A 21,021-nucleotide genomic window follows, 5' to 3' on the forward strand; every position below is an offset into this window, starting at 1 on the left:
GAAATCTTTAACCAGTCATTACTAATAAGCATATGTTAATTGTTGCAGAGATCATAAGCAGGTCAATTAGGAGGCAAGGACTGGAACCGAAGGAAACATTCAGCTAGAGGGAAAATCCAGGGCAGGTGTCGGCCAGCATGGGCTGCCCTGGTGGGAGCTCTAAGCATCTTGGGTAGAAGCTCATTTAACGTTTTGATTTGCTGAATTTGCATTTCAAATTTTCATTCCTAATAGACAATATAGTCAGTCTTTGTTAATGAGGACTCTGATTACATGTGCCATTATAATTGGGAATTAGCAGACCAGCCTTGTTTTGGAGATTAAACCCAAAGCAAATTGGATTAAATACGGTGTGACTGAAACCTCCTCTCTCTCCCTTTTTGTTTTTTTATCTTGAGTCAAAGGTGAAAAGAAATCCATTGGTTCCAGGCATATGGCTCCTAACTTTATTATCATTTTTAGAGCTTTGATTATACTTTAAAAGATAGCCTTCTTTGGCAGAGTTCATTTATAGCTTTAAAAACTTGTTTATTAAATTTCCTTCCATAAACTGAGGAGATTTAAGAGCAGATCATTAAATACTTAGAACTAATTATATAATACACACATGTATACAGGTAGATTTGTTATATTTTTATGCAGCATACTATACATGTAAAAGCAATGAGGGAGTAATGCTTTAAAATGAGCTTTAGGTAAAAGTGTACAGCCCATCTTCACAGCAATATTATTTGAAATCATTGTTTTATAATCTAGCAAATCTGTGACATTTGCTCTACTAGATGTTAGCATATCATCTTAAATGCAAAGGTGGAATACATTTTATGGTAATGTTATCAGTTCACAAAACCCTTTTATCATTTTATCATGACAATTACAATGCAATTTTTACAGTTTAGACTGTAAATATCATAACCCTTAAGTGACATATAGCTTAGGGTTATGTGGTCTTTTTTGTTCTCTTGGGTCATTTAATATTGTAATCCAGTTACACTCCAACATTTTCATTATTAAGCTGAAGACCAATTCTTCAGAAACTACCACTAATCCCAAGACATTGGAAAATCATGCTTATTAATTCCCATGAGATTCTGTGAGATGTTTGCTTGGCTATAGGCCACCTTAATTACACAAAAGAAGATTTTCACAAGATGAAGAGAAATTCAAATACTTTCTGAGTGCATATTGGTCTTTGAAGATACACAAATGAGGTTAGACCTGGATATTAACAATCAGGTACACTTTTTCAGCCTTAACAGGTTAACGTGTGGAGAAATGAAGGAAGGGATATGGTTTTTATTCCATTGTACTGTGTTTACAGAGGAAAGCACTCTTGGTGGAAAGTAGCTATGCAAATAAAGGTTAAGGTACCATGACCGTACCCACCTAGAAATCTCTTACAATGGAAACAAGAGAAAGTGGTAAAGTTTTCTAGGAATGTGAATTCTATTATGGGAGGATCAGGAATTGTTTCTTCAGGGAAGCTTGTTAATTCTATAATCACTCAGTTTCATATGTATCACCTAGCTCAGTGTCTGATTTGATGAGATGGACACAGGTTTGCCTTGAAAATAGATGAGTTCCTGTGGTTATGCATAAGTTCTTTTCTTTCTGACGGAAAAAAACGGAAAAAAAAAATGACTTGTTTCAGTTAAACTAATAGAAAATTGCTATTTAAACCATATATAAGTTTCAGAGTTTTTTTTTACAAGAGCAGAATGTAATACAATTAACATTGAATTTTCCAAAGTGCTATAATACTGTTAATTTGAAGTTTTATTCTTTAACTTCCATAGAAGTGAACTGCATTCTTCTCTAACACCAATGCGTGACACATGAATGAGTTAAGAATCTCGAGTGTTTTGGAGTTATCAAATGATAGTAAATTATCACTGTCAAAGTTTAACATTACTGACTAATAACAATTTTCCTTTATCAGATAACAAAGACAAAAGGATGTTTGGGTTATATATTTAAGTTTGCTAGTTTTATATATTTATTTAATTATATTCAAAATTATTTTATTAAGCTTTGATTATAGCTAACACTGGTAAGGATAATAACTTATTAGTATCTACAGAGTAAGTTTTAAAATGGCTTGATGGTGACAAAAAGGGACAGTTTGCTTCTCACTTATCCTCCATAAATTTGCTGAAGTAAGAATGTGAGATATTTGGAAATTGAAACTGATTTTAAATCTTGGTAACTCTGCCTGATGAATTCAGTAAATGTAGTTTTGCCATGCATGAATATTATTAGTTACTCTTTTATCTTTGCTATTTTGAGATATTGTTTTATTTTAGAAATTGCTTTCTTGTTTTGTAAAGAAAAAAAAAGTGCTCATGCCAAAAGTGAATTCAACAAACAAAAGTTCAATAAAGACCATAATATTCAAAGCCCCACTTTAAAAACTTACTTACAAAGTAACTAAACGTTACTTTAACATCTTTAACATTTCAATGAACAACTTTCATCACCTCTCTCTGTAGGTACACACACACATATGAATATATTTATAATATTTTACATAAAATGAATCAAAATAGGGTATATATATATATATTAATCTCTAACTTGATTTTTATCCATAGTATTTTATAAAATCTTTCTATGTCAAAAATGAATATCTGCAACTTAGAAGTACGACAGATAATATTTATCAAACTAAACTGAAGGTTGTGAACTATTAGTAAATTGTGAAATTAATTAATTAGTTTGGTGAAACTCATGCAACATTTTATAAAGGATATAGAATAGACAAGAATGGAATGGGATGGGAAATATTAGAGTGCACCGTATGTAGTAAAGGTAAGAGTTTTTTCATGAAATTTGTCTCAATAGTGTGGATATGCCTATGCAAGCATGTGCTATGTCACTATATAAAATGTATTTCATACTGTGGATTTCAGTAAAAATTAAGTCTGAGGGCGCAGCTAATAGGGGGCAGACCAGGGAACTTTTACAAACCAAATACCTACTCATCGACAATGTTGGCATTATTTCCACATGAGCACGGACCCATCTCCACTTCATCTTCCTTCTCTCCCCACCCCATACACTGGTGTAGTCAATCATTTTTATTGATGGCTTGTATTGTTGGTGGGGTATTTTGGCAAAACAAACAAGAAATGAAGACTATGAAATAAATGGCTAATTCAACAGGCTTAGGGGTTGCTTATTTTAAAGGTTTTCTTTACTGGCCCTTGATAGGCACCTGATATAGAACCTGCGAGCCCTTGAAATGTCCTCACCAATGAGTGTCTTTGTATATCTGAGACCTTGAGCCATGCCAGAAAATTTACGCTAGCAATGTGATTTATGGTGCATACCTGTTTTTGTATGCCTGAGGCTTTGGACCATGTTTCAGTTTGACCTGTGGGGGGCTAGATACTGAGAAGCTAGGGCTAGTCCTGCGGGTGCGTCACCAATTAACCACCAACAAAAACCCTAGACAGAAAGGCTCAGCTGAGCTTCCTTGGTCAGCCACACTCACACGTGTCATCACATATCACTGCTAGAAGTCAGTGCTGCCCATGAGACTCCACTGGGAGAGAACAACTGGAAACATGGGCCTCATTTCTCCAGAATTTGGCCCTATGCACCTTTTTCCTTTGTAGATTTTAATCTGTATTCTCCTTTTGCTGCAATCAAGTATAACTATGAGTAGAAGAGCTTTTCTGAGTTCTCCGAGTCCTTTCACTGAGTGTTCAAACTTAAGGGCAGTCTTGAAGACCCCACACAACAAAAGAGTAATTAGCCTCACTATTTTTAATGTCCACAGAGTATCTTGTGATATGGATGTGCCATAATTTATTTTACCAATCCATTATTGATGGTCATGAATTTTCCATGTTATTTTTGCTTTTGATAATATAAATAATCCTGTATGTATAACCTTTTCAACTTGTTGAAGTTATTATTCTTATCATATCTGTGCAAATGTAAAGGCAAAAATATGTCTCATCTTTACTTTCATTTTCTTGACTGTAATGAGGCTGAATATCTAATCATGTTTAATGGGTCTTTATAGTTCTTTTAAGAATTGTCTATTCTATGTGTGTCACCCATTTTTTATTAAAGTACATAGCTTTTAAATATTGATTTGTACTTTAATTTGGATGACTTGAGCAGGTTAGTGAATAAACTTGAATTATAAAATATTTTAAAACAAGTGTAGTCCTATTGTTCCTAAATGCTGCAGAAGTGTGCAAGTAGGACTCTTGCCAAGACTATCCTGAAGAATAAAAGATTCACATACATATTTGTATATAATGGTCGCTTTGGAAGTGGCTAAAACTGCCTAGTTGTTTTGCTTAAATGATTCATTTGCTTGGCAAAACTTTTCTTCTTATTCTAAGGTAAAAATTCAGTTCCAGTTTGGTCAAAGCTGCTTTCTAAATAATGGCATTTAACAATAAAGTGGCAAAGAGAAAAAATTATACAACTGTCACACACTTTTTAAAATAAAATGAGTTTGCATGTATACTTAAGAACTAAGCACCAATTGTTCTTTATTCCCAATTAAAAAGCAGGCTCATCTTAGTCAAATGCATTACTGTCAGGTTCACAGAGAGAAACTTATTAATGCCAGGCACACTTGCCATGTGTGCCAAACACATACATTTGATTTAATTTTCTGTATAATATATATCCATGGCAATTGGCTAGTCTTTATAAATGAGAGAGAGAGAGAGAGAGAGAGAGAGAGAGAGAGAGAGAGAGAGAGAGAGAGAGAAAAGAAGCTGGCTACTAGTGAGCTGGGTATGTGGGGATGCACAAAAATCTTTAAAGACCCTGGGTCACCATTAATGCTAGAGAAACAGAGAATAATAAATAAGGTCTTTCAGAATTTTTTGAGAGTTTTTTTCCACCTTTAAATAAATATATTACTCTATAGGGATTCAACTATGCCTCATACTCCTTCTGAAACGGGGACAGTATTTCATAAGGTGGGACATATTGCTGCTAATTTTAAGTATTATTACTGCTGTTGCTATTACTATTAGAAATATAAGTAGTAGATTATTGTTGTGCTTCAAGTGTTTTCACATACATTTTCCCATTATTAAATGCTCATGACTTTAGCTCTTAAGTCTCTTTCAGCAATATGTAAAGGCACTTAGGAGAAGAAGCTAATCAATCAACACATTGGCATATTTTTATAGTAATTTAGTTTACCAAAAGCCTTCACCTCTGTGATTTTGCTTCCCTCTTCTGAAGCCTTTCTGGAAGTCTCTGTAACCTGAATTTTTAGGGAGAAGTAAATGGTGACTTAGATAGGTCACCTGCCATACCCAGACTTGCAATTGTACAGTAAGTGATAGAGTTGATGCTCTTGATTCATTTATTCGTTTATTCATTCAGGACTCTTTTGAGGCCCTGTGATGCATCAATCATCCTGATAAATGGTGAAGACAATATTTAAAATATATATGGCCTGTTTTCTTAAAGGACATAGTTTAGCAGAGGCATTTTGCATGAAATCATATAACTAAAATGCATTGTCTTGCTTGGTAACAGAAAGATGAAATTCTGTAGAGCTCAGAGGAAGGAATGATTACTTTTCTGGGATGATATGGAGATGACCAGAAATGTCGAGCAGGATTACAATGCTCAGAGTATCCCTGGTGTCCCACCAAGAGACCAGAGGATATCTCAGAAAGAGCCCAGGAAGAAAGTCTGCAGCTGTTCTGAGGAAGCAAGCTAAAACTAATTGGTAACATTCCATATTCTCTGTCACCATCTTGAAATATATGAAAAGGGATACTATCACTCTGAGAAAAAGTCATTCCCTAAACACTGAACCTAAAATATATTCTCACACTGGGTGGGATGAACACATTTTAAATTTTTTTTTAATTTTAAATTTATATTTTAATTAGACATTTTTACTGAGCACATGACAGTTAACATCCATGGGACAAAGTTCAGATGTAGAGATAAAAGTTTTAAAGGAAATTAAAAGCACACAATCTTGCCATAGGTATATAGGCATATTTTTCTTCTTACGTGTATTATTTCCTAAGTAATAATTTATTCTCTCTTTTTTATGTTGACATTATAAATTAGAGGTTTTCAAATTTTATCTAATTTAACATAATTTAACTATTGTCTTGTTATTGAACATTTCTCTTGTCTATATAGATTTTCCTGGTTATAAATAATGCTGTTTCTAAGATCTTTTTTGTATTGCTTTCTCCTGTTATTTCGTGTTATTTACTTAGAATATTGTTTTCCTAAAATAGGTTACCAGAAATAGAATTATTGGGTGAAAGGTGTACCATTTTTTAAACATTTGATATCTACTATCAAATTTGTCTTTCAGAAAGCATGCCAGTTATATTCCCACCAATTTGACTTGTTTGAGCTTCAGTATTTTTTTAATCAACTTGTGTATCATTACATATTAGGAAGAGTAACCCTCTACAGTATGTACTCTAGGTATTTTTCTCAGTTTATTTTCTTTCATTACAGTGTGTAATGTTTCTAAAGCAGAGATGTTAAAAGGGTCAAGCCTATGCATCTTTTTCTTTATATGTATATATACTTAAAATTTCAATACTTTGAGGGTACAAGTTGTTTTTGGTTACATGGATGAATTGTATAGTGGGGAAGGCTTAGATTTTAGTGTACCCATCACCCATGTCATGTACACTGTACTCAATATTTAGTTTTTTATCCCTCATACCCTTCACCCTCCTCAATTCTGAATAGCCAGAATCCATTATACCACTCTGTATGCCTTTGTGTACCCATAGTTTAGCTCCTACTTATAAATGAGAACATATGGTGTTTGGTTCTCCATTCCTGAGTTACTTCACTTAGAATAAATGGCCTCCAGCTCCATCCAAGTTGCTGCACAAGCCATTATTTCATTCTTTACAGCTGAGTAGTATTCCAGGGTGTATATATACTACATTTTCTTTATCCACTCATTGTTTGATGGGCACTTATTTTTGCAGTTGTGAATTGTGCTGCAATAAGCATATACATGCAGCTGCCTTTTTGATATGACTTCTTTTCCTTTGGATAGACATCCGGTAGTGGGATTGCTGGATTGAATGGTATATTTATTTTTAGTTCTTTAAGAAATCTCTGTGCTGTTTTCCACAGAGGTTGTGCTAGTTTACATTTCCACCACCATTGTATAAGAATTCCCTTTCACCATATCCATGTAATGTCTATTTTTTTACCTTTTTAATAATGATTATTCTGGCTGGAGTAAGGTGGTATCCCATTGTGGTTTCAATTTGCATTTTGCTGATGACTAGTGGCCTTGGCCAGTTGTGTATCTTTTTTTGAGAACTGTCTGTTCATGTCACTTGCCCACTTTCAATAGTTTTTAATGAAATTATTTGTTTTTTTCTTGCTGATTGGTTTGAGTTCCTTGCAGATTCCAGATATTAGTCCTTTGTCAAATGTGTAGTTTGCAAATATTTTCTCGTGTTCTCTAGTTTGTCTGTTTACTCTAATGATTATTTCTTTTGCTGTATAGAAGCTTTTTAGTTTAATTAGGTCCAATTTATTTATTTTTGTTTTTGTTGCATTTGGCTTTTGGTGTCTTCGTCATAAATTATTTGCCTAGGACAATGTCCAGAAGAGTTTCCCCTAGGTTTTCTTCTAGAATTTTTGTGAGACCTATACACCTTTTTTATTGTGGTTTTATTTTCCTCTAGTGATTTTTTAAAGCTTATAAGATTTTTTTTTTCCGGAGAAAGAGTTTAATGATCACGGTGCAGCTGAGCAAAGAGGCAGGAGGAACCCCCAAATCTGTCTCTCTGAGGAGTTTTTGGGCTGGGGTATTTAAGGGGATTATGGAGAGCCAGGGGCTGGAAAATTGGGGTAATTGATTGGTCAGGGTAAGAGAGATGAAATCATCAGGATGTGGAAACTGCATTCTTTGTTGAGTTAGCTTCTCATGGGATCCTTCAGACCAGCTGGTGTCAGTTAGTTTCACCACTATGCAGGACCCAAAAGAATATCTCAGATGAAAAACTCAATGTTTCACAACGTTTGTTGTTATCTATAAAGCAGTTAAGAGAAGAGCTATAATCTTGTAACAGGGTTTATGTGATTCTGGGGCAACAGACAAACAACTGTAAGGAAACAGGTCAGGGAGCAAACTGTATAATCATTAATGCTGAGTGTGCTGCAAGCTTGCTTTATTTTCACTTATCCAACTCCCTTCTTCTTTGATTAATTTTTTAAAGTTTATAGAATCGGTTTCAGAATTGCTGGATTATATGGTAAGAGTATTTCAGTTTTGTAAAAAACTGCCAAACTGTCTTCCAACGTGATGGTACAAATTTGCATTCCCAGCAGCATTCTTGTTACTCCAAGTCCTTGCCAGCACTTGGTGTTGTTAGTACTCTGGATTTTGGCTATTCTGATCATTGTGTAATGATACCTCATTATTGTTTTTAGTTGCATTTTCTGATGACACGTTGAACATCTTTTCACATTCAGACTTATTTGCAGTCTGTATATCTTCTTTGGTGAGGTGTCTCTTAAAGCCTTCTGTCCAGTTTTTAATTGGGTTGTGTGTTTTGTTATTGTTGCGTTTTAAAAGTTCTTTGCATATTTTGGATAATAGTCCTTTATCTGATATTTTTGGCAAATATTTTCTCCCACTCTAGGGTTTGTCTTCTCATCCTCATGGTGGTGACTTTTGCAGAGCAGAAGACTTTAATTTTACTGAAGTATTTCTTGGATCATGTCTTTAATGCTGCATCTAAAAATTAATTGCCATACCCCAGGTCATATAAGTTCTTTTCTATGTTATCTTTTATTAGTTTTATAATATTGCATTTTATATTTAGGTCTATGATTCATATGTCGTTAATTTTTTATAAATTTTGTTAATTTTTACTTTGCATAAAGCACATATTCCTCTACATAATATGGTGAGCCTTGTCCAGTCAGTTAAAGGCCTTAAGAGCAAAGTTCCCAGATGCCGCCCCTAAACCTTGGACTTTCCAGTGTCCAGAACTATAAAAAAATAAATTTATCTTCTTTTTTTTTTGACAGTCTCACTCTGTCGCCTAGGCTGGAGTGCAGTGGAGCCATCTCTGCTCACTGCAAGATCCGCCTCCCGGGTTCCTGCCATTCTCCTGCCTCAGCCTCCCAAGTAGCTGGAACTACAGGTGCATGCCACCATGCCCGGCTAATTTTTTGTATTTTTAGTAGAGACGGGTTTTCACTCTGCTAGCCAAGATGGTCTCGATCTCCTGATCTCGTGATCCACCCACCTCGGCCTCCCAAAGTGCTGGGATTACAGGCGGGAGCCACGGCACCTGGCCAAATTTACCTTCTTTATAAATAACCCTGCCTCAGGTATTCAGTTATAGGAACAGTAAACAAACTAAGCACCCAAAGAAGAGATCTTGCAAGCACACAGAGAGAAGGCAGCCTTCTATAAGGCAGGAAGGAAGTCTTCACAGGAAATTAAATTTGGCAGCACCTTGATCTTGAATTTCTCAGCCTTGAAAATTTAGTCATTTATTACAAAGGATACTTTAAAAAATTCCATTAAACGCAGATGAAGAAATATGTAGGTCGAGGTCTGGAGGGGGCCCCAAGTGCTGGCAACTATGAAGGATTTTAAACAACAGACCTAAAAGCGCCAAATGTCTCCAGTGTCAATAATATGGGCTATAGTAGGGGCTGCTATAGCAGTATCTTCCTTCTATAAGTGGGAATACACTGATCAGCGCTGAAATTACATCCTGTGAGCTTTAGCACATAAGTCTTCTGGAAGGACAAATATTTTAAGTGATTTTAAAGAAATTAACATGCTTGACTTTCCTTATTTTTTTGTATAATACAATAAATAATCTGGATTTTTTTAATGTATGCAAAATAAGATAAGTGTCTTCATAAACTGCCTGTAGTAGTTTCTAATTTTAGATTGGCTAGAGTGACACATGAGTTAAAAATCATGGAACAGCATATACAACAGTGGACTTGACTGACTTTCTTTCTTTGGGCAAATTACATGGAATATAATTATTTAAATTGTGTTAAAACACCCACATGTGTTCCAATAATAGAACCCTAGGCATAAATGTGCTAATAAAAGCTTATGTTTCCTGGCTAGGAGCAACTCGAGTTGCCTGTATTATGAAGTACTCATTCACTTAATCTCATCATTTTTGTTGGAACAGAAGTTAGGACAAAAAATACCTTGTTGGCTTGTCAGTGTCTCTGCTTTCTCCAGATGCTATTTGGAGTGACACACTGGCAGTTGTTCAGTGATAATTCCAAGGCAGCCAGAGCAGAAATGAAGCCAGAATGACACAGACTTCAATTGACTTTTGTGATACTAGATGCTGTGAGAGACCCTTTTCTGAGCCAAACAACAAATGTAGGACACTAATTCATGAACTGTGGTAAAAAGACTCTAAACTCTAAATTTGTTTGACAATTTCCCTTTTATATCCTGGTGAACAAAATGGAGCATGCTTGACTGAATACATGGATACTTCGTGTGAGTTGGGTTGGTAATAATTTGTATGATGAAAATGTATCCTACGTAATAATTGATATCAATCTAGAAGGAGATTGATTTTGTTCAACATTTTTATCTGTGACCCTGATACAAGTATAGAAGGCTTACTCAACAAATTTATAGATTGCACAATGACTTTTGTATTTGATTACAGCTTCAAATATAAAAAGATCTCAACAGGCTAGAGCAATGATGTAAAATCTAGCAAGATAAAATATAATGGGAATGAGTATAAGATTCCACATGGGGACTCCATAATACATCAAATATAGATGCAGGATTCAGGAAACAGTGTGGTAGCTGCAGATACAACAGTGGCTTGGCAGTCACCCCCTCTGTCCTATTTAAGTATCCCACCTCAATTTGAGATAACAACATTGCATAACTCCTTGGGAATTTTATGAAATTCAGTCCCTTTTAATAGGAGTCAAATATCAGAAAAAAACGAGATGACAATTTCGCTTTAGGCTTTTAAGGTAAGACTTTGACTAAGGCTTCCCATCCCAGAGGCCTCCTTTAAGAGAAGTTAGACAAACTGGAACTTGTTAGAAAGAGAGTAAATAGAAAATAAGTGGGCTTAAAGTCAACCATGGAGAAACAGCTGAGGATTTCATACTTTGCCTTCGTCAACTGGGGAAGTTCCTCAATTGTTTTTTGTTTTCAAGGCCTTGAAACTTTCAAAGAATATTGGCCAGATATTTTTGTAGAATGGCCCTCAGTTGGGCCTTGCCTGAAGTTTTCTCATGATTAGATATAGGCTTGTGCATTTTTAGCAAGTATTTTACAGCCATGACATAGTTCCCTTCTAAGTGCATCATATCAGAAGGCACATGATTTCAATATGCTTTCTTACTGATGAGCTTAACTCCAATCATTTGTTAAAGGTAATGTCTTCCAGGCTTTTTCACTGCAAAGTTACTACTTTTCCCTTTGCAATTAATAGATATCTTGTGTGGTGATACTTTGAGTGTATGTAAATATATGGTTCTGATCATAGTTTCGCACACTAATTTTAGCATCTATTGGTCTTTTCTGTTTGCAACAATTATTGTGATGTATCTGTCAAGTCAAATGGTGATTTTCTATTTGCATTATTTATTTTACACTTATTAATTAAAATTCTACTGTAGGGCAGGGCTGCCCTTTCTCTACTTAATTGTTGATTTGACAATTTTTTCAATTGATTTTTATGTCTATATCAATATAGATATAAAATAAGTATAATAATATTTGCTTTATTCTTTGAGTTATAATTCACTTTTCTCTAGATTTGACCTTGAAAATTACTTCAGATTAGCGCCTGTGTCCCTTCAAAGTCCTTTTGACATATGTTTATCATTTTTTAAGCACTTGCTTAATTTCTGGCACTACATGATGCTCCTGGCTTATCTTGTTTTGTTTTTCTTTTCCTTGTCCTAGTCCTGGAAAGTCGTGAAGGATTTTATGAAATCAGCAATTTTGCCAACAAATCCTTGTTCCCCTTATTGGAAAATGGCATTTCAAAACCGAGATCCGGGTGTTAGGTGTGTTTGTTCCATCTGAGGTGTCATTTCTTCTAGGCCCCCTTAGCATAAAGAACTGGGAAATATGAGTACGTATCCACACACATGCACACACACACACACACACACATCAATTTCTGTATCTGTCTACCTGTAAACATTGTAGAAACCATGAGTTCATATCGATACGTGTCATTCTAGTCCAACGCCAGAGGGCTGATTCCAACCGTGTCTCTTCCCTTATTTGTAACTCCTTATCTGGCAACGAAAAATCCAGACCTCATTAGCCACAATATATTTACACATTTATTTAATTCCAGATTACATATAAAGTAGACTCAGAGTCACTAACTCATACTCCTGTGAAAAACAAATTTTACAACTATTGTTCAGTATTTGAATACAGTTCTTTTTGTCTTTTACCTTTATGTATAGTGTCAGAAGATTGTTTTCCAAATTGATTTAGATCTATTTTTTTATTCCTTACCCACTTCAGTGTGGCTTTGCTATACATTTGTAATGCAGTTAGATTAATTTGTTACTCTTTACATTATACTTTTGGTTCCTCCCTCTTCTGGTGAATTTTGATTATTTATTTTTATGCACGTGAAACATTAACATGTTTCTAAAACCCAGAATTGTAACAAAACCTCATGTTCTCAGAACAGTGTCATCCTCCTCTTATCCTTTCTATTCTATTCTCATTCCTCCATTCTTTCCTCCATAACTCCTGTAAGTAACCAGTCTCATTACTTTCTCATTTATCTTTACTGTGTTTTCCACATATAAGCAGATACATATTTATTTTCTTATTTTCCTGTCATGCTTACATAAAAATTTAACCTACTACAGATACTCTTTGCACGTCTCATTTTTTACTTATCAATACATCCTGGAAAGCATTCCAAATCAGTGATAGAGCTCTTCTTCATTCCTTTCTGCAGATGACTTGTATTCCCTTGTACAAACTTCACAGTTTATCCCACTACTCTTCTATGTATGGGCATTTAGGTGGTTTCACATATTTTACAATTACAAACAATGTTGCAATTAGTATCCTTATACTTTTATTGTTAATAATGCAATTTAAAACTGTGTACTGTGTTTTATTTGTTTATTTAGAATCTTTGTTTTATTGGAGGTGTAATTACAGTGTAAATTCCTGTAAGTGCTATTGCTGGGTCCAAAAGTAAGTGCATATGTAGATTTGTTAAATATTGCCAAGTTTTCTTGCATGCAGGCTATAGGTATCACTTTGCCTTCCCACTAGAAATACATGAGAAAGTACCTATTTTCCCACAAACTTACCAACAGAATGTATTATAATACTTTTAAAATTTTGCCAGTCTGCTAGGTGGGAAATAACATCTCAGTGGTTTTTTTTTGTTTTGTTTTGTTTTGTTTTTCACTGAGTTTCACTCTTGTTGCCCAGGCTGGAGTGCAGTGGCGCGATCTTGACTCACCACAACCTCCGCCTCCCGGGTTCAAGTATTCTTCTGTCTCAACCTCCCAAGTAGCTGGGACTACAGGCATGCACCACCACACCCAGCTAATTTTGTGTTTTTAATAGAGACGGGGTTTCTCCATGTTTGTCAGCATGGTCTCCAACTCCTGACCTCAGATGATCCGCCCACCTCGGCCTCCCAAAAATTCTAGGGTTACAGGCATGAGCCACCGCGCCCGGCCCTCAGTGTTGTTTTAATTTGCACTTAAGTAATTATGTGTACATTTGAACATCTTTCCATAGTTTAAAAGCCGTTTGATAATTCTTTTGTGAATTGTCTATTTATGGATTCATTCCATTCTTCTATCGGGTTTTGGGTCCTCAATATCTCAATTTTTAAGAGTTCTTAATATATTAGGGATAGCAGATCTTTGTGATGTATGCTGAAAATATTTTCTTCTAATGTCTTAGTGGTCTTCTGACTTTGTTTATAGTGTTTTTGTCATGAGAAAAAAAAATCTATGGATTCAAGCTTATCAACTACCTTTTTTACTGCCAGATGTTGAGTCATAGTTCAAAAATATTTTCCTTCCCTAGGTTAAGGAGAAATTGAACTATGAATTGGTCTGGTATTGACATGGCTTCATATTTCAAATTTTTATAGATATGGAGATTATTTTTGTAATATGAGGAATAGATCTAATTTTATTTATTTCTAAAAGGCTATTCAGCACCTTTATTTAGAAAATTTACCATTACTCAAATGATTTCAGCTATAATCTTTAATATATACTAATTTTATGTATATACTTGACTTCATTTCTGGGTTATTTTCTCTTCCACTCATATGTTTGTCTTCTTATGTGCCAATACAATAATGTTTTAATTACGGAGACTTGTCATATGTTTTAATGTCTGGCTAGATTTTTTTGTGTTTTCTGAGCATTCTTTCATGTTTGTTATTACATATAAACTTTGGTATCAATTTGACTAATAAAACCTTCACCATAGAGTTTTAATCTAAGTTTGATAGCTATTTGGAGACAAAGTTTACTTCAAACTTTTTAACAGCCAGATCTGTCCAAAGGCAGAATGGCATTCGTATGGGTGGAGATGTTTAAGCATTGCTAAGTTGGACTAGCGCTTTTCTGACTTTAACGTACACATGAACCACCTGAGGATCTTGTTTAATTCAATCACCCAAAGATACTATTTAATTTAACTACCTGAGGGTATTGTGTAATTAATTGCTATGGTAGAGACGGAATAATACACCAATCACTAGAACCCATGGGCATGTTCATTCAAAGCCCCATAGTTAATACTGGGAGCAAAGTCAATATAGCAGGAATCCCAATGAATATAAGTTAAGATCTGTTTCTAGATCCTCTAGTACATACTGTTAAGCTTTTTGTTTTGTGCCACTATTTTCTTAATTCAATCAGAAAGTAGAGTTGCATGAATTTTCTTTTTTTATGATGATATTTTGAATTGTGTTCAAAGTTTTGTGTTTATAACCAATATTGTACCCAATAGATAATTTGTGTTTCTATACCCTATTTGGGTGATGGTTTTACTAGAACCATTACCATTATACAATAGATCTGTGTAACAAACCAGCACATGTACTTCCTGAATCTAAAATACAATAAAGTAACAAATTACTACTACTACTACAGCTACTACTACTAATAATAAATAGGCCAGAGTCTACTACTTTTTGGCAAGCAGTCACTGATTCTCCTTGTATGAAGAAAAGCATTGGGTCATATTGAGCAAGCCTAATAATCCTAAAATATTCTGTTTTGAGGCAATATACTTAATATGACAATACCAAATAATTTTCAAACAAATTTAACCCAATTCATGTATCACAGTAATTCTTGGAAAGATGCTAGAATACAATTACCATGAATGTTTTCTTTCTTTTTAAATTATACTTTAAGTTCTAAGATACATGTGCAGAATGTGCAGATTTGTTGCATAGGTATACACGTGCCATGGTGGTTTGCTGCACCTATCAATCCACCATCTACATTAGGTATTTCTCCTAATGCTATACTTCCCCAAGCCCCCCAACCCCTGACATGCCCCCGTGTGTGATATTCCCTGTGTCCATATGTTCTCATTGTTTAACTCCCACTTATGAGTGAGAAGACGTGGTGTTTGGTTTTCTGTTCCTGTGTTAGTTTGCTGAGAATGATGGTTTCCAGCTTCATCCATGTCCCTGCAAAGGACATGAACTCATCTTTCTTTATGGCTACATAGTACTCCATGGTGTATCTGTGCAAGATTTTCTTTATCCAGTCTATCATTGATGGGCATTTGGGTTGGTTCCAAGTCTTTGTTATTGTGAATAGCGCTGCAATAAACATACATGTGCATGTGCCTTTATAGTAGAGTGATTTATAATCCTTTGGGTATATACCCAGTAATGGAATTGCCGTGTCAAATGGTATTTCTGTTTCTAGATCCTTGAGGAATCACCACACTGTCTTCCACGATGGTGGACCTAATTTACACTCCCACCAAGAGTGAATAACCTTCCTCTTTATTTGAAATCTATCAGACCTTAAGTCCCATAGAAAAAGCAAAGAACTCAAATAACAATATTTGACCTGAAATATGGTGACAAAGCAAATGAGCTCTGAAATCAGAGGACTAGTTTTAAATTCAGGTTTTGACATTCCTTGAACAACTCTGGACGATTTTCTTAACCCAAACTCTAATGTTTTCATTTATAAAATAAAGATAATCATAGAATGTACTGTCTAAGTCTATTGGTAAGATTAAATGAGATAACATCTGGAAAGCACTTAGTAGAGTATTCCATAAGTGGCTGCTTTTATTACTGTTAACTTCATGCTCATTTGGGGATAGACCCATTGCACAGACCCTTCCTCTTCAGATTGTTTCTTGTGCCCGTTTGATGAGGTCCTGTTATATATGAAGGATTAAGCATCATTGCCCTGGTAGGAGGTCTTGATTGATCGACCATAGCTCTATTAGAATCATAGGAGCTTGTGATTTACACTAGAGATCCCCGGACACAGCCAATAAAGCAGCTTTGCTTTGAAAAGCAAAAACTTTGTGTTTCATACATTTAGATCTTTATCATTCTTATTTTAATCTGTAACATGTGGAGTGCATTATTTTTTCTAGGTTTTCATTAAGCAGATTACTAATAAGAAAAAAAACTTATCATCTTAGAATATGTTTTGCAGCCCCGGCTTAAGCCAAAACATCCATGGATTAGTTAAGAACGCCGGCTAACTGTCCTTGGTTTTTAAAGGGTTTTTCATATCATAGTTCTATATTATTTAATTAGATGACATCGATTTTTATTCTCTGTTCAGTGAAGTCTGATACATAATGTATACTAGCCTCAAAGAAAGCACCCAAAAAAGACCACCCCAACAAAATATCTAGTTTCTTGTGTGGAACGCACACAGGGAGTAACATGAAAGCATGTATGCATGCACACACACACAATTGCGTTCTTCATGACATTTTCACTTAAGTTCATATCCGTAGCAGCAAGTAATAGGGTTATAGCAAAGGTTCAATGAATGCTTGTTAAAAGAGTAGAAGAACTAATGAATTACAAGAACTAATAGAGGAACTTCTTCTAATAGAAGAGCTAATAGAATTAATGAGGTAGAAACATGAGTATTATAAACTTGTATACATGTGAATGAGTATACAGCCATATGCTACATATTTTCTAATAAGATCTCTTTAATTATGAGAGCTACATATTATTTTGAGATTGTTCAATAAAGCTCCCTGCCTTCTTTTACATAAATACCATTGCTGTTTTAAGCAGATAGGGGCTAATAAATGGTTCTACTAGATATTTCTTCCTGCAGGGGTGGCAGATGTACACAGGGAATCAGTTACTTAATTCCCCTAATCACCCATTTCTTTCCTCCCTCTTCATTCTGTGCTTGGAAACTTCAACATTCCCCAGTGTGCTAATAGCTGACCCTGGAAACTGGCAGAAACCAAAACCTTCTCTTGAAAGCAGCAGGCTCCATATGGTTGCTTCAAGGATGGAGGGTGACCCTGCCAAGTCTCCTGCAAAGGGATTTCACAGAGCAGAGAGGCAAACGTGTGTCTTTAAATGTTAGTCATTGAGCCAGGGAGAAGAAATCATTTTCCTGATGAAAGGCAGTTAAAGTACTTTTCAGCTTCTGATCTGCAACCTATAGGAAGTTTTGTACAATGGCAGCTCAATGCCAAGCATTAAAAATAAATGTAATCATCAGATGATTAGCTCTAAAAATCTTCCTTCAAAAAATGATATAGCTGTCAGTTACAACTGAACATACATATGCATATTTGAAAACAGGGAGACCAAAATAACTTTGCGTGTCTGAAACCAGCACTATTCTACGTGTGTGAGGGTAACAGAGGCTATGACATAGCATATGAAGTCAATGGTGGAGTTGTTATTATTTATACATGAGTAAAGATTACAAATGCAAGCCCCAGCTCAGATCTCTCACCCCCTGGATCTGTGAAACCTGTCACTCAGTCTCCCGCGGTGTGTCTTCCTGTCTCGGAGCCATTGGACCACCTGCTGCCAAGACTCTCATCTACTGCATCGCCCGAAGGCCTCGATGATAACAGCATTGATTCCAATGTACATCTAATTACTTCTCATAATCTATTCATTTCACAATAGTGTAGTGAAACATCTGTCACATCATAAACTCTTTAGTAGCCTTATCAAACCACCAAAACACACTCTGCTGCCAGTTGGCAGTTTCCTCGGTTTCCCATTTATTAATATGATGCAAACATTCCTAGTCTTTTTTGCAGCTTTAGATGAATTTCCCCCATGACCAGTGAAGCAGAACTGGGCAAACTGCAGTTGAAATGTCTGTATATTACCTATTAAGGGACAAATCCGGATGTCACACAAAAATCAGTTAAAACAGCAGTGTTTCCTTGGAGGAATTGTCTCTAAATAAAGTTTTTTCATTCGTAACGGTGAAAGACAGGGCCCCTTCCTTGGCTTCGATGTGTCTGATTAATTTACTAAAATAAGCCACTGGGACATTATTGTCTTTGAATGGGATATTGCACAGGAAAGATTTTTACCTTCCTATCTTTAACTTTACCTTTGGGATATGCTCTTTCTTCTTTCTCTTCTTTCTGAATTTCTCTCCTCACCATTTCTCTTCCTCCCCATTTTCTTTTCTCTCTACCCTTTTGTAGAAAATCTAATAAAGAGACCATCATGTCATAGTTGATTAGCAAATATTGCTATTATTCAGTGATAACGTCGACACAGTATTCTAGGCACAATACAGATCTTCCAAAAAAGAGATCCATCACCAGGTCCTGAATGTTGGTAAACTTACTTCTGCTCATTCTTTAAGATGCAGTTGAATAATACCTTCTTGGAGCAGCCCTCCCAGGGAGAATTACTCAATCCTTTCTTTATCAGCTCATAACAACTTGACATCTCTATTCATGCACTTAACATAATAATTGAGGATCATTGTTGTACATATCTGCCTTATTCACAATGATAAATCCCTCAAGGATAAGGACTATGACTTTTTCATGTTTGTATCCTTGGCAACTTGCTGGGTGCCTGGAACCCAGACAATGTCAAATATATATAGATTATTTTCCAGTTCACTTAGGAGGATTGAAAAACTGCAATTTCAAGAGCTCCTTTACATTTATTATAAACATCAGTATCATTCCCTATAATATGGTCAATCTATTAATAATAATAATAATAATAATAATAATAATAATAATAGTCAATCCTTAAATGTACCAGGCACTATTCTAAGTACTTCATATATATCAGGTCATTTAATGCTTACACCAACCCTGCAAGGTTGATCCTATTATGGTCCACATTTTAGAGCTAAGGAGTTGAGTGGCAGAAAGACTGAATGCCTTCCCCAAGGTTACACAGCTGGTAGGTGGTGGAGCTCAGCAACCTGGCAAAAGTCCCTGCTCTTAATTCTTATCCTATATGTCTCTTCAGTAGCTAAGTTATGCTCTTGTTAACTGCAGATGGTCCTCACATCATCTGATCAGTTACTCTTTCTTGACCAGTTCTAGAAGGTCCATAGGGATAGAGTGCTGTCCATGTGGTTGTCCCAAGCTGTCCATGTGGGTTTATAGGATGTATATGTGGCTCATGTCCTCAACACAGTTTTATGCAAATAATTTCAGCACAGCCTTTTGATATTACAATAGGAGAGGCTATTTCCCATGTCTGTGGAGGGAATTTAAGCTTTCTTTTACATTTCCAGTATAGATTTCAGGAAATCATTTCTGATATAATTATCAACTCTTATTAATATACTTCTTTAAAAAATCCTTCAGGAAGCCATAGATGTTAGAAGGTTTTATGGCTATATACCTGATGTCTACCAGAACATAAATTTATTTCTTGTAAAGCACCAAATAGCCACCAAAAAAACACCTTATGGCCCTTATTATCCTGGATTGGACTTAGTGCTAATGACCTAGAGATGAAAAACTCTGTCATATTACAGATCCCCTCAGATAACAATTCCCCTCAGGGAATTCTTGACTTAGGGAACTCTTGACTCAAGAGTCAAGACTAAAGGGAAATCAGCTGTTTGCCTGTTTCTACTGTTTCTTCGAATACTGTATAGCTTATAGCTACATGTATCAAAATAAAATATCAGGTACTTAACAGGACAGATCTCCATTTCAGGATATCCCAGTGAAGTACATAGCTCTGTGAACTATATATTTGCCTTCTCCAAAGCTGGTAAAACCTGGAAGGGCAAGGTTTGGGCACGGCAGCAGAGCTGAATGAAAGCTTGCCATCATGGTGTACTGGAGGGGTACTACTGGAGGGGTACTGGAGGGATAGAAAGGTGAATGCCGCTGTTCTGGACTTCGTGTTCATTGGTAATACATGAAGGAGCTCAACTTGTTTTTGCAAGAGGGACATTTGCAATAATTAATCTAGGGACAGAGAGAGACTATAAAGATCAATGATTAGGATTTGGGATCTGGCCTAATAAACCGGGGCTCAAAATTCCCTTCTTCCTCTTAATAAGTGAGTGAGTGACTTTTGGAAGTCACCTCCCTAAATCCCAGCTCTTCAGCTAGTAATGGGCATGTTAACAGTACCAGTCCCAAAGGGCTAATGGAAAGAAAATACATTTAAAGGGTTTAGAATACTAGTACCTGTGTTAGATGAACATTGTTTAGTATTGTTATTGTCACTGCAGGTACAAACCATACTATTACATTATTCATCCCTATGTCACGAAGAAAAGGAGAATGAGAGTCAAATAATTCAAAGTTAAGACTACAATTTATTCCATTTCTTATATTTAAAACTAAAAATAAATTTTGAAATAATCTGAATATTTTACTGGGATCTTTAAAGTATCTTTAATCAAAAGGCTCTATTTTTTAAAATGGTATAGAATTTAATTCAACTGGTCATGTGTTAACTAATTTCCAACAATAAGTTCCTGAAAGTAAAAAATGTAAAATAATGAAGTATAGATGTTTCTTTGAAGGAACTGTCCATCTAGTTAAGGACAAAAAAT

General features: G+C 35.4%; 1 long non-coding RNA gene across 1 annotated transcript; it reads right to left on the reverse strand.

Moving 5' to 3' along the window:
* Positions 1-1,460: 1,460 nt before the first annotated feature.
* Positions 1,461-18,622, reverse strand: LOC108529123 (uncharacterized). Its single transcript, XR_001885407.1, has 3 exons — positions 18,580-18,622; positions 12,161-12,267; positions 1,461-1,611 (listed from the first exon to the last, which is right to left on the reverse strand). It is a non-coding gene; the product is annotated as an uncharacterized LOC108529123 (long non-coding RNA).
* Positions 18,623-21,021: the final 2,399 nt, after the last annotated feature.

Source organism: Rhinopithecus bieti, unplaced genomic scaffold (assembly GCF_001698545.2).
Source record: "Rhinopithecus bieti isolate Rb0 unplaced genomic scaffold, ASM169854v2 scaffold_4981, whole genome shotgun sequence".
NCBI classification, from domain to species: domain Eukaryota; kingdom Metazoa; phylum Chordata; class Mammalia; order Primates; family Cercopithecidae; genus Rhinopithecus; species Rhinopithecus bieti.